This window comes from Corvus kubaryi, unplaced genomic scaffold, assembly GCF_017639235.1.
Source record: "Corvus kubaryi isolate FWS band 111438036 unplaced genomic scaffold, C.kubaryi_AGA036_p1.0 37337, whole genome shotgun sequence".
Lineage (NCBI taxonomy): Eukaryota > Metazoa > Chordata > Aves > Passeriformes > Corvidae > Corvus > Corvus kubaryi.
In genome coordinates this window covers 1,039,563-1,053,301 of record NW_024581110.1, presented here as the reverse complement: position 1 = coordinate 1,053,301, position 13,739 = coordinate 1,039,563, and the positions used below count along the sequence as shown (strand labels likewise).

Below are 13,739 nucleotides of genomic sequence, written 5' to 3'. Positions count from 1 at the left end.
TTTTAACTTCAGAGGACTTCCAAATAGGTGTTGAAAGAACTTCTCAGCTTGGCTGTGAAAAATGTATCTGCTTCATTGCCTAAAGTCACTGAGGTTATCTGTGGTTAAGGTACTTCTTGTAGTGAACCCAGTAAGAGTGGCCGTATTGGGAAGCAGGATTGTTCTTACTCTAAGTCCCTTCAATATCGTCCCAACCACTTAGAAAGTCTCTGTGGTTCTGTCCTTTGTCACCAAATACATAGTATTTAGAGATGGCATAGCAGATGAAAAATGAAAATTAGGACTGAGCCTACACTACAGAGCAAAAATGTCCGTGTTTGAGGTCTAGATTACCACTGAGCAATGTGTCATTCCAGGTGGATAACATCACAGTCAGAAAGGAAGGGAAAAGATTTTGCATTTGTGAATGGAGCTCTGGCTGATGATATTTTTCTAATAAAAAGGTCTCCTCTTTGTACACAGCTTCTGGTCTTTCAGAACGTGGTATTTTTAATAATTGGCTGGAAAATGTTGGCAGATTATGAGCATCTAGTTGTGAATTCTCAATGTTCAGAAGTGAACTAATTTGGTCTAAGCTTTGTTGGGCAGGTTGATCATGTGGCATCTTCTCTGCACCCTGATTAGATGAACATATACAGCAGCACCGAGGACCTGTTTGCTAGGATGAAAGTGGAGTTTGACAAGCTGAAAATTCCTTTTCCACAAGTATTCTTTAAATGTTTCTTTAGATCTTGGCTGCTTCTGAGATTTTTCCTGCCAAGAAACTGGTCAGCTGGAGTGCTTATGGAAAGTGAACCCCAAAGGAACCATGAGCACAGCCAAAGTGAGTTCATGGGGTTGGAGAGCCAGAGAGAATGTTGAGCATTCACTCAGCTCTCATTAGTAGCTCAGGCTTCTTGCTTCCTCTTGACTACTCAAATTAATAACCCAGCTCTCCATCCTTGTGCTTTCTCTGGCATTGTGTCAAGAGCAGGCGAATGATGTGTGGAGGGGCTCAAGGAAACAGTCAAATGGTACATGCCCTTTTAATTCAAGGTGTAGAAAATTCCCTTGAGACCTAAATCAGAAATTGAACTCACATCTCCTGTCACAACCAGAGCTATATCGCATCCGATCTGGAGCACTCGGAGATAATTTACAGTTTCTGGTCATTGAGCTGAGTCAAATGAAAGTCCACTTGTTTTTAAGGTGCATCAGTTTACTTATGTGTGAATTTTGGATTTTGATTTACACAATCTCATCTGGGTAATGACTGTTCAGGACATGTGTGCACTCAGTGGTAAATAATGAATGAAAGGAAAAGGTCCTTTAAAATGTTTTCCATACTGGTGGCATTAGGCAGCCTAAGGCCACTATGAAATTAAAAGGCAAAGAAGGGAGGAGTAGGAAGTCTCAAAAGGCCATGTTTTTCACCTTACTCTCTAGTTACAAAAAGTATGTATTTTCTTTTGTTATAACAGCATCATCTCTTCATGTTCTGTTGGCTTTCTTTGGTTGGGTGATCATGGAATTGTTGCTCTTAGAGCTCTGGTTTTACTGAACCTCCTCAAACCTGGGGCTACATTTGCAAGTGCCATTATGTCACCAAGTGGAAAATGGCAGCTTGTAAAAGACTGTAGTGGTGAACAACAGGGTGCTGTCAGGTGTATAATACTGGGAATTGTCCTCTTGGAATGAAGTGTAACTGGAAGTGAAGCATGTCCAAGAGCCCAGCAGTTCCCAGTACTTTGGGTGCCTCATTTACAATGTCCCAGCTGACAAGTTTTACGTGGCTTCGTTTGCATGTTTTCACTGTCCAAGACTACTGCATCCAGTGCCATGGCTCTTGTGATTTTGTTTTTAAACGGGGACCTTTAAAAGCCTGATTTGCAGGTCCACTGGGTCTTTCTGGGGTTCTAGATCCAGCACAGTCTTAATGCACAAATCATGGTGATTTTTGGCTGAGCTTCAAACTGTCTCTGGATCCATAATGGGCCAGGACCAATGCCCAGGTCCAGATTGGTTTGAATACTTGAGGTGCTTGTGGCTATCTCTGTTTTGGTTGTTTTATCAATCTTGATAAAACAGGCTTGAAGAAAGGTGGATGAAGGTGGCTGCACTGTTGGTGAGGGTACCAGGCATTGTTAATACAAGCTTGGGGGTACCTGACAAAGCCACAGTGACAGCGTGGCAGTGATTTCAACAACCGCGTTTCTTTACACACTCTCAAGCAAAAGGCAAGGTACATGAGAGGGCCCCGTGCTGCTGGGAGGGGGTGAGCACACCCAACCCCGATGACAGCACAGCCCTCGGTCCCCTGGTGGCTCCGTGAGACAGGCCAGGCAGTCCTACAGCCCCCAGAAAGCTGCTGCTCTTGATGAATAGGAGGTGCTAATCTCCTTCTTCCTAAGAGACCTCTTTGTCCAGAAGTGTTGGGATTTAATTGGCTTGTTCACACTTTCTCCAGCAGACTCTGACTTCTAACACTTCCTCCACACCCCACCCCCAGCCTTTGGTTCACGGTGTCAACAGGGCTGGAAATGTTTTAATTCCTTTACAGACAGTCCTCCTCCACACCAACTGCAGGTCTGGGTGGACTGCTGGTGTTGGCATGCTGGGAGCTGTTAATCCAAAAAGGCGATTTACCTTTTTTGTTGTTGTTGTCTGGAAGGATTGAGTCCATTGCACTTGAATGCTTGCAGAGACTGAAGTGTTTTCTCTCACCAAACCATTAATTCTTGACTAGGAGTAGAACAAAAAAATTAACTTGTAATAATCCACTTTTTATTTCCTTACTCTTGCTCAGATCTATTATATCCTGACTCGTCTTTACATGTAACAATTGTAATAGCACCCACTGGTCCCATTGTGTTGTAGGTGTTTGTTCAGTGCTCACTATATGGTGCACTCAAGCTTTTGTGGTGCCACTGAACCATAAAGACCAGTAGCAAAACTGTCAAGTTGCTGCTGCAGGAAATCAGGGGGAAATAAGAAATTAAAAACCAGTGGGCTTACACAAGACCTGTTAAATTTCTGATGCATTTTGTCTGGATAACATATTCTCTCTCTTCCATTTTCCACTTGAGCAGCATCAGCCGCTGTAGGGACTGTGACAGTGTGAGCAGCTGCTGCTGGAAGGTCCTTAGGGGTAGGAATGGAATGGAAGGGGGGCTTGTGGTCAGACTGATATTGAGAAGAGAGGAGGTAAGAGTTCAGAGAATGAGCCTATGGAAATTAAGATGGGGAGGCGGTAGGGCCAGAGCAAAATCAGGGGATTTGTTTGGGGAGAGGAACCTATGTACATGTGGCAGATACAGTCATTAGGTACATACAGTCATTAAGGGCCAGAAGGAGAACTAAACACCAGATAGCCATGAGTGCTGCTCAGAGCTGCTGATTCACCTCTGTGACTGCTTTGGAACATTCACTAATTACACCAGAGGTCTTGGATGCCTGGGAAGGCTGTTCCAACACACTGACAGTGTGTCCATTGTGTAGTTCTTGCTCCCTGGGTATGGGAGGCACCACCCTCCCAGTCCTAGAGCTGAGAACTAGGACTGTGGAACAGCCTCTGCGAAGTCTGCGTAACTCTTAAATCATTGTTCCAAAGAAAGTACAGGGTTGCTTTTTCTTTTTGTTTTGGATACTTGAGTCATAGCCAACAAATAGAAAGCTCGTTCCATGGTTATCTGAAAGACGATGTCACATACAATGGCAATTAGAAATATTTCCAAAATTAAACCTCCAAAGGAGGAAGCGAATTACAATGCAAGCAACCTTTGACCCTGGAGAATCATAATGGCTTCCTGGATTTGGAGATATTATGAGCTGAAGCCAGGGAGGTACTGCTGCTGGGTCTTAAGAAGTGTTAAAATTAGAACACAATGTGGTAACCTTGGGTGTGTCTTTCTCATCTGAAATCTCCTCCCACCCACACCTCTGTTTAATAATGATGTGTTTTGAAAAGCTTGTGTCTGGCTGCCTTAATGTCTCGGCATTCGCTCCGCATGCATCAGCTTTGGTGGTTATCACTCTGCCAGACTGTGGGCCACAATCCAAAAATGTACAAAACTACTTGTTTACCTTTCAGTATGGGAACAAGGCCACAGAGTAAAGACAGCTACTATGCTGGGGGCCAAGGAAATCAGATGTGTGTGCACATAGCCTCTCAATCTCTGAGAAACCTTCGTTTCGATTTTGGTTTTGTTTATTTCTGACATTTTAACTTACTTTCTGGGCCTAGACCTGCATACTCATCCCTTTGGGAAACAGGCATCTTGTTGCTTTATACCCCCCCAGCAAAGGCTTATTATTCCAACAACAGCAGTATCCAGAGGGGGCTGGTCTCATTGTACCAGACTTTGTGCAAACACATAATAAAAGACAACTCTGGCCTAAAAAGAAAAAAAATTACGGTCTAAACAGACAAGGCAGACAGTGGGTTTTTCTTGGGGAGGGTGACAGAGAGATATACCAGCTGAGGAAATGTTAGGACATTTAAAATCTTTTCCTGTTCCCTTTCACAGAAGGAAGAACTTTATATTTGGCTACATACACAAATCCAGACTTAAAAATAGCTGGGTTCCTTCCTGGCTGAGGGAGAAAGACTGAAATGAGTCAAATTTATTAGCCGCCTAGCAAGCTTGCATTGAATTTTTGCTTGTTGGGACTCCCCCAACTAATTGTGTTTTACAAACAAGTTGGTTGAGGAAGAGCTTCATGGGCAAATGCCTTGATTTATGCACGGACATGCAGGAGAAAAACAAGCCCAATGTTTGTGTGAGTGAATTCCAGCCACACAAATGTTTGAGAAGTGAAGCCACGGGGGCAGAATTGTCATTGGACTGATTTGGGAGCTGGATTTAGTTGAAGGGCAACATTTTCAAAAGCACCTAAGTGACACAGGAGCCTCAGGGCAAGTCTGGAGCAGGTGGGGCTTGTTAGGGGGAATGCTGTATCCTGCTAATGTGGCCGGGCTCTTCGGGATCCCTGCACCCAGCAGGGCCGGGCTGGGGGGGATTTAGCAGCTTAGGGACCTCTGCCCTGGGAGCCATGCTGCGGTATTGACTTTCACCATGTACCATTTCTAAAGGTGATTTAGGTGTGAGCACTGGATTTACAAATGTATTAAGGTGCCGATCTCCCACTAAAGGCAGGGAAGGCTGGAAGCTTTAAATGCCTTTTTGGAGGGTCTGAGCCTCAGGGCCAGCTTTACAGAGCTTCGTAGATATCTGAAATGCCTGATGATCTTTACAAAAGCACCAAATGAGTTAGACCTGTCTCCTCTTGACTTCAAAGTGACCGACTAGTAGAGATAAGGTTGGTACAAGATGAGTCTCAAGCTGCCTGTATGGCTTTGTGGAGGATCTTTAGGACAGCACATCTTACCTTGAAGCCCAGCTCAATCTCACTGAAGGTCAGAGTGTTGTGGGTGTTTTTGAAAATGCTGCCTGCCAAAATTAAGTAAACAGAAGGGGGTTGCTGCAGTGAAACTGTTGACCTGCTTGACATCGAGTGTGCTCTGCATATGCTTCACTTTTGTTATGCAATAACAAAACCAAATGTGACAGAGGAAAACGGGATTCCTGCATTACCCCTCGGAGTACGGGGTATTTAGCAGTGAGGACAAGATGTTCAACATGGAAAAATGGGGAAAAGCAAAACAAGCAAGGTGTTTGGGGTGAAAGAGAAAAGGGAGCATCAGTTAATGGAGTAAGGGGAAGGAGAAATGGGTAGACATCTGGCCCAAATGGGCTTCTGTGCCAGAGTAGCTGAAGTAATTTGTGCAAGATACTCCTTGTCTTTGCATGTAACTGAAGGCTCTCAGGACAAGGGAGAATGTGCCTCATGCTTTTAAAGGTCTGTAAGAAGCTCTGGGTCTGTGCTGCTGGGTGAGGACCTGTTTTTACCATCAGATGATGGCTGGAGTTACTGTGCAGCAAGGAAAGTTCCAGCACCACCACTGCAAGTCATGCAAGCAGCCAAACCACTGGAGTTCTTTTCCCCCACTGCTGTTGCCATCACAGCCATAGCTGGCCCTGAAGGCTTTTCTGCTGTTCTGAAAGGATGTTAACAAGAGAATGCATTTGCTCTTCTGCCTGACAGAAGGGGAAAAGAAAGTAAGATTTTTAACAGATATTCTTCATGTTCAGTTGTAAAGATTCAGCTCTTTGTCCTACCCCTGTGGCGTGGCTATCTTAGATCTGTTTGCTGGAGAACTGTTGCAACCTAGTCTGGAAAATCCTTTCTCCTGATAGGGCTGCTGAGGAATTAAAACATGACAATGATCCATGATCATGTTGCACAGAATATTCCATTGTGCAGGGAGGTGGTGACAAGGGCTGGCTTTAAGCAGAAATGGATGTGGGTAAGATTTAGGGTGGTCTCCTCCCCTGAGGAATGTCTGTGAGTGTGGGCCGAGTAGCCCCAAAGCTCCCTTGGCCTACAGCACGGTCAGAAGCAATCGGGGCAGGGAGCAGGGCAGGGAGCAGGGCAGGCAGGTCCCTGCCGCCCCGCAGGAGCCATGGCGCTGTGACAGCCCCGTGCCGAGCCGCGGCTGTGCGGTGACGGCGGCCCCGTCAGCTCGGGGTGCCGCGAGCGGGTCCTGCCTGCCCGGGGGCTGAGAGCAGGACGGCCGCGGCAGCTCCTGCAGTGCCTTCCTTACACATCCTGCGCTTTCCATGCCAGCCAGGGCATCTGAGTGAAAGAGAGCACAGCAGACACGGGCTGAGTGACAGCTGCCAGTCATGTTGGCTGCAGGGTCTTCAGAGGGAAGGAAAAAAACTCCTTTGTGTTCATGTGTGTCCCCCTCCCATATCCCCAGCTAGAGAACCATCCCCAGGGCTTGCTCCTCATGCCAGCAGCTGCTGGGTACATTCTCTTCCTTTCAAGTCCCTTCTCAACACAGACCTGTTTTGCTCCTGTTTCCCACTTTAGCTGCTTGCTACAATGTCCATACTATTATTTCTCAGTTGAGCCTTGAAATACTCCTCCTGCAAGTGCTCGCAGGCTCATTTCCACACAATAAGGGCAGTTAGCAATTTCTTCCCATCCCCATCTGCTACCTGCCTGCTCTGGGGGACTCAGTGAATAGCAAGAGGCAATTCTGTTGGATGCTTCTGACAATTTCTATTAAGGAAAGCTGAGAGCATATCAATTAAATAAATATATTATATAGACACAGGCAGCCTTTAGGATTTGCTTCTATTTTCTGTAGTACTCCTTGATGTCATGCCTTGAAGACATCTTACCTCCGGTAGCAGCAGCTGCCAGCAGGATCGTGGTTTTGGGTCAAGAGAGCCTCAGCTCCTGTGAGAGAATGAGCAGAGCTGAAGGAAGAAGGAAAGTGGCAGAGAAAGATCCCCCTTGGCTACTGGGTAACAGATATTGGCTCGGACTTGGGAAACAGCAGAGAGGAACCAGGCTAAATTTAAACAGATAAAGAGGCAGATGAAAGGAAACCAAGCAAAGCGTTAAGGTTTCTGAAGCTAAAAATCGGCCCAGTCTGCAGCAACCCAAAGCATTTCCTCATCATTTCCAAGCAGGCTGGGTAAAGCACCAGAGAAAGTGCACTCTGGGCTGCCCTTATGGGCTCTGCTGGCCAGTGCAAGTCAGGGAGATGTGGGGAAGCTTTAGGCAGATTCTTGTGTAGTCTAGAGGGTGCGTGAATTTGGTAGCTTGATGCACTCATCTCTGACAGTAGGCAGGGGATTGAATTGGTAAACCTGTCAATCTTGGGCTCTTAAGAGAAGCCTGGCTGAGCTCCTTCTTTGAGTTGCAAAAGCCAGTTAATGGTGTGATGGGAAGGCCTGGGAAGGGGTACAAGGAGACAGAGGTGAGGTGAGTTCAGCCTCAGGAGGGATGAAAGGGGACAACACTGAAATACCATGGGCTGGAATTGCAATTGTTTGGCTCAGATCGGGTGTCGGATACCTTTGAAAATCATCCCTTCAAGGTGGAGCCTCTGTAAATAGCACCACTTGATGTCTTAGGCTAATTCTGCAATGCAAAGGTTGAGCCTGGAAGGATGAGGCAACAACTTCTGATAAGCCTGACTCCTGGAGGTCTTGTCAGCTCACTCAAGAGACTTGCAGGATTGGCAAATTAGGTTTGTTTCTTGTGCAGCTGCCAACAACAAGGAATCATGTGGGCTCTTTTCCATCCCTGTTAGTTCACCCATGGTCGACATTGCAGAGCTCAGTCTGTGACCTCACCTACTCGCTGTGAAAGATGGGGAAGGTTTTTGCTTGAAGGCTCTGGAAGGCGCTATTAGAAGTATCCTAATTGTAGTCAATAAGAAGATGCTATTCAGGCCCCTGTCTCCTTCCCTGAAGAGCCAACTCCTGCTCTCCTGGTTTCTGATGGAAGCAGAGGCACAAACAGGAACAAGGTCCTGCGTGGTGAGCCCAGACCTCAGGCTCACATCTGATTGTTACTGGGCCAGAAGTGGAGATACTTACCTGACATTTGCAATTCAAAAGCTGTGTCATCCCATAGCCCTCTCCTTTTGGCCTCTCAGGTGGTAGCAGAGGCAGGTATTGCCTTTCCCCCAAGCAGCTGGCCCTGGGCTCTGAGTGCTTGTGTTGGTTGTGGACGTGCCCCTGCAGTACTGCAGCTCTGCTGACCTCAGGGCTGCAACGCACAAATGCGCTCCAGCTCTCAGAACAGTTCTTACTGCAATTCAACTAGCACACTGCCATATTGGCTGGGATGGAGTAGGGAACTATTGTTTAAGAACACTAAATACTGGATTTTCCTGGTGCTCTGTATCAGCTGCCTCATCCTTTGTGAATACAGCAGAAGGGGTAGATATGGCCTGATTCGTTGTCCCATGTGGATCAGAGAAGGTATCTGAGAGCTTTCTGCACATTTATGTTTTGCCAAAGTATTTATGAAGAAGGGTGTTTATTGCCTTAGATTTTGAGGTTTATCTTTCCAGATGGCAGACAGGCTTATTCAGAGGCAGATTCACAGTTGCTGGGGCCAGCTTCATCTTGTGAGAGAGCAGAAGCTGTTCTCATGGATAAGAGATGTGCTTTTTTGATTAAAGCTCTGCTGAGTTCAAGAAAGTGAACTGTTGTGGACAAGAAGAGATGAAAACACTTGAATTGGTGATAGTTGAGCTTTGTTAAAGTCTTAATGATTATAAACCTCACAGTAATATGTCAATATAGACATAACTGCACTTGCTCTGTGCCCTAGATCTGTATCTGAGTTACCCGGATTATTTGTGTAATATCTGATATCATTATAATGCTGGATATCTTTTTCCCCCCTGGATTCTGAGTTGTGTCCTATCAGGTGGATGGATACAGTGATTTTTGTGATTTTTTTTTCTTTAGTTACTCCTGTTTTTCATAAGTTTCTTCTAAGGTATTAAAGAAACCCCCAAAATGCAACAAAAGTGAAAACTTGAATGGATTAAACAAGTAAGAGCCCTAAACAGGGATAGAAATTTCATAAATGTAAAGTAGTTTTACAGGTTGAATCTTTGCCTTTTGGGTCTTAGTTTTTATTGCTCAGGGTGTTACAAAGAAGAGCAAAGAAATTTTTGTCTGACTTAAGCAATAGCGAGATGTTTACACAACTCTTACGTGCTTCTTTTTTGTGTTCGTACTAACTTTTTTCTTGGATGCAGCTTTCTTTAAAACTGTGGGGAAGGGGAAAGTTGTTCTCCTACTGCCTCTGCTGCTCCATCCCTTTTCCTCCTTCCCCCTCCTTTCCTCTTGGGTTCCTTGCCTTTCATGTCTTTGTTTGACATCTAGGAAAGAATCATGAGGTGCTGAATATTATTAACTTCTAAACACCTAAGAAATCAGTAGGAAATCACAAACATTTTGGCCCCCTGACAGTCTCCGTAAATGACCTGTCCAAAATCCCTCCCCTTCTGAGATGAAAAGAGGGAGCCAGGCAGAACGAAGGAGAGAATGGGGAGAGCCAGGGAGTGAGAGGGATACACAAAATAAATGAGAAATATGATTAACTTATTTCCTTGGCTGGGCCTACAGCTGGTTCTGGGTATTTAATAAACAGGTTGACACTCCAGGTTCCCCTCATTAGGTGATCACTAAGGTCTGGGCTGTCATAAATCAAAGAGCCAGGTTATCAAGGCCTGTGATCTTTAACTGTACAGGGGCGCCCAAGTGTCTGCCCCAGTGAGGGCTCAGCAGTGCAAGCTGTAAGGAATTAGCTGCTGCGGCACTTCAGACTGCACAGGCACCAGCCGTGGCCCGGGATGGCTGTGGGCTCACACAGCTGCTGTGTCCCCACTCAGCTGGGGCAGGAGCCAAAGGCACTGCGCTGCAAACCTGCCTGAGCCTGGCTCTGCACTGGGCAGGGAGAGGAGCCAGCTCAGTTATGTGCTCCTGAAAGGGACAGGGACAAGCGGTTCTCTTCACTTCCTTCAGGGAGGAGACACAGCCCAGCCCAGTCTGCTGCTGTGTCATTCCAGCACCGGGCTGGCACCACAGAACCCGTCTGCGGGTTATGCAGCTGAGGAGGAATTCCTGCTCTGCAAGGCACACTCTGGTACCAGGGCAGCTGGGTCCTGCACTGCCCTTTCTGGAGGCAGGTAGGGCCTGCAGTGCTCTTTTTACACTGCAGGTGAGGCAGAAATTTGATGAAAGTTGGGCTGCCTGAAGCTACAGCCTGAGGTCTCCTAACAAACCTGGCACATGAATAAGTTCTGTGAACTCTTGAGTACAGCAGAGCATCAAATCACACAAGTTTGGGCAGTAAGTAATACAATTAAGAGCCAAGTGGACTTCTGGGGGGAAAAAACAGTGGTCAATCTCAGCCCTGCTTTTGTGAGGAGATAATTTTTAGATGCTGGGAGTGTTCTCCATTCCCTGGTTTTCCCCAGTTTTGAATAGCCATTGTTGCCCACAAAGCCAGGAAAGCCTTGGGAGGAGTTTCTAGGCTGATTCTGCGGGACAAGAAGCTTGGTGACACAAACACCAGTGGTGAGAGAACTGAACCTTGTGCAGCTCTTGTAGCTGCAGTGTGTTAGAAACTGAAATGAGCAATGAGGGAAAAGGGAAATAAGAGGGCTTCCCAAAGGAGATGTGTATTCCTGTACCTTAACCAGCGGACGGAAAGTGTCTCAAGCCACGCTGGTAGAACTTTTGAAAGAGCAGGAGTGGGGACTGTGGGCAGAGCAGAGCTGAGGGTTGTGTTTTACTCCTAGCACCCAGTGGGACAAGTGGCATTTCCACATGCATACAGAGGGAGTTTGAGGCCCAGCTCTGTGCTAGAGGGTGGGAATCTGCATGGTTCCAGAGGGAGGTAGTGCCTGTGGACTGCAGCAGTACTCTGCTGCAGGTGTCGTGGCTCTGCTGATGGCACCTCCTTGAGCCATTGTCCATGGAGGAAAGAGACGCTGTCAGCGTATCTTGGCTGCTCATGAGGACTGGGACATTTTCAGTGGGGTCCATGTGAGGAACCACATCAGTGGGGCAGGGAAGAAACGCTGAGTTAGGCTTGTTTTCCAAGTGATCTGCTAAGCTGGGCCTCAGCTATTGCCTCGTCCCTTGGACACGGGGATGATTCTCTGTGGAAGAAAGACCGTGGGAGATGAGATGGCACAGAGATGACTGCTGTTTTCAGAAACTGAAGGCCCCTAAAGCCTCATCCCGGCAAACATGGATTCACTGAAGCAGCTGTACACCTTGTCACATCTTGTGTGAAGGCCCACATCTACCTGTCTACTAGATACTCAGCTGATAGGATAAGTGATGTCCCTACAGTTAAGCCACAGCTGAAATTCCTCGAGGGGCTCAGAAGGCACAGTTCCAGCTCTGCTGCAGTCACTCCAGGGCATTCCATGACCATTTATAATGGTCTCTGTGGGTTTACTACTTTACAGATTGTAATGCAACTCACTGCCATGGGGTAGAAAAATGAAACACTAAAGCATGACATGCTGCCCTTTGGCCATCAAACCGTGTGGTTCGTCTCAGGCTGTGAGGTGGAAGCATCTGGTTCACAGTGATTTCAGGGTGTTTTCCTGCCTCTTTCTCCTCCTGTTTTCCTCAGCTGTACTATATTCTAGCCACTATTCTGTCCTTAAACACAGAAGCATCTCCGTTGTGCAAAATCAACTAAAGCTGTGCTTGTAAAGACGAAGAATAATGAAAAATGTATTAATCCATATGCCCTTATTTTAACCCCTCCTCTGATTTCAATCAATAGTATACAGATTTTGGCAGAGGTCAGAGACAGCTCTTCAGATCTTTGCTTGAAAAATATTCGCAGCTTGTCAGTTTTACATTTGGACAACAGAATCAAGTGCCTGAATTTTCAGAAGAGCTCAGAACCTGACATGTGGTCAGTGTAGTTTGTTCTTTTGAAAACCAGTGTTGTGCTTCCTGATAACCACACAGGACTTACCCATACAGCTAAAGGCTCACATTAGAACTTTTTTAAAAGTGTTTACTTGGTTTAGGATTATGCACATTTACAAATGGCAGATCAATAATTTAATACCTTCTTAAGGAAGCTGATAGGAATAGGATGCTGAAATGCCCTCTCTGCCTCCAAAAATCTTTCCATAGCCCTGTATCATTAGAGTGATGTTGAAAATGCCATTCTGAATCCTAGTCTTTGCTCAGCTCCTATTTTGCAGTTTGACATAACTCTCATTGACTGTTGTGATAGCTTTTCTTGCATAGTCAATTTTCTAAGCCTCTTGTCCAATAACAAACCTTCCAAAAGTGTATTGAAACCAAAAACCTGTCTGAAAGGCATTTATGTTACACCTAATGTAGATATACCATGAATTTGGTCCCGTATATTCCACATTCTTGTATGTATCATTAATCACTGGATTGTGTGTCAGGACTTGAGGTTCTTGAATTTCAACCTAAGGATATGAGTTACCAACCCAACCAAGCAAGTGAAAATCTTCTAAGTTATTGCAGGAAATTGCCATCACTACCAATTGGTAAGGAGTTTCCTGTGTTCTTGTTAACCAGTTCCTTTCTGTACCGTATATTTATGCAAAACAAAATCTGTGTGTGCAGTGTTTGTTGTCCCATCAAAGTCATGGTTGTCAAAGCGTGACCTGTGTGGTGCATGTCCGTGTTCCATACCCTTGGAGAATTTCCTCAGATATTGGGGAATAGCTACTTTGCTCAGTAGGTTCAACCTGTCCTATTTCAATCCCTAGGGAAATAGGAAGAGTTTGGATTTAAGTTGAATTGTATGCTAGAGGAATCCAAAGTTAAATAGTTAAGGATTTATTTGAAATGCTGATGTTTTCTACTTGGTAAACCACTGAAACTTCCTGGGAAGACAGCATCTCAAAATCCTCCCATTTTTTCTAGGCTGTTACTAACACAGGTGCTGATGGAACTGTTTCAGTTTATTTTTTTTCCCATGATTTTAGGTGCAGTAACTTTCTTTTTTTTCCTGATTGAGGCATTTATTATGGAGAGCAATTCTGCCCAGAAGGTTCCTCATTATCCTGCTGGTCCAGTGGAAGAAGGATGATGTGAGACCCTCTGAGCAGGTAGGAACACTTTTGTGAAGGGAAGGTTGAATGACAGTGTTCAGACAGGCATGACTGAATGTCTGGAGAGACATGAGCCTTCCCTGGGCCCAGCCAGCCTGTTTGCTGCTGCCATTCCACATTTCCACTTTCCAGGTTGCACAGCTGAGCTCAGGGGCTGTAAACTACATTATGAAAGCTGGTGAGTTCTCCTGACTAAATGAATACAGGAATGGGGTAAAAACCCAAATCTGCTGATGTCCTTTACTCTGTG

At 45.7% G+C, this 13,739-nt stretch overlaps 1 long non-coding RNA gene across 9 annotated transcripts in view; it reads left to right on the top strand.

The window, feature by feature from the left end:
- Positions 1–13,739, top strand: part of LOC121666076 — a 239,089-nt gene that overhangs the window by 37,079 nt on the left and 188,271 nt on the right. For 8 of the 9 annotated variants that reach the window (XR_006016578.1, XR_006016575.1, XR_006016572.1 and 5 more), the window contains exon 3: positions 13,396–13,486. The exons of the other annotated variant lie outside the window; for it this stretch is intronic. This is a non-coding gene — a long non-coding RNA (uncharacterized LOC121666076). The remainder of the gene's footprint in view (positions 1–13,395; positions 13,487–13,739) is intronic. 9 annotated transcript variants of the gene reach the window in all.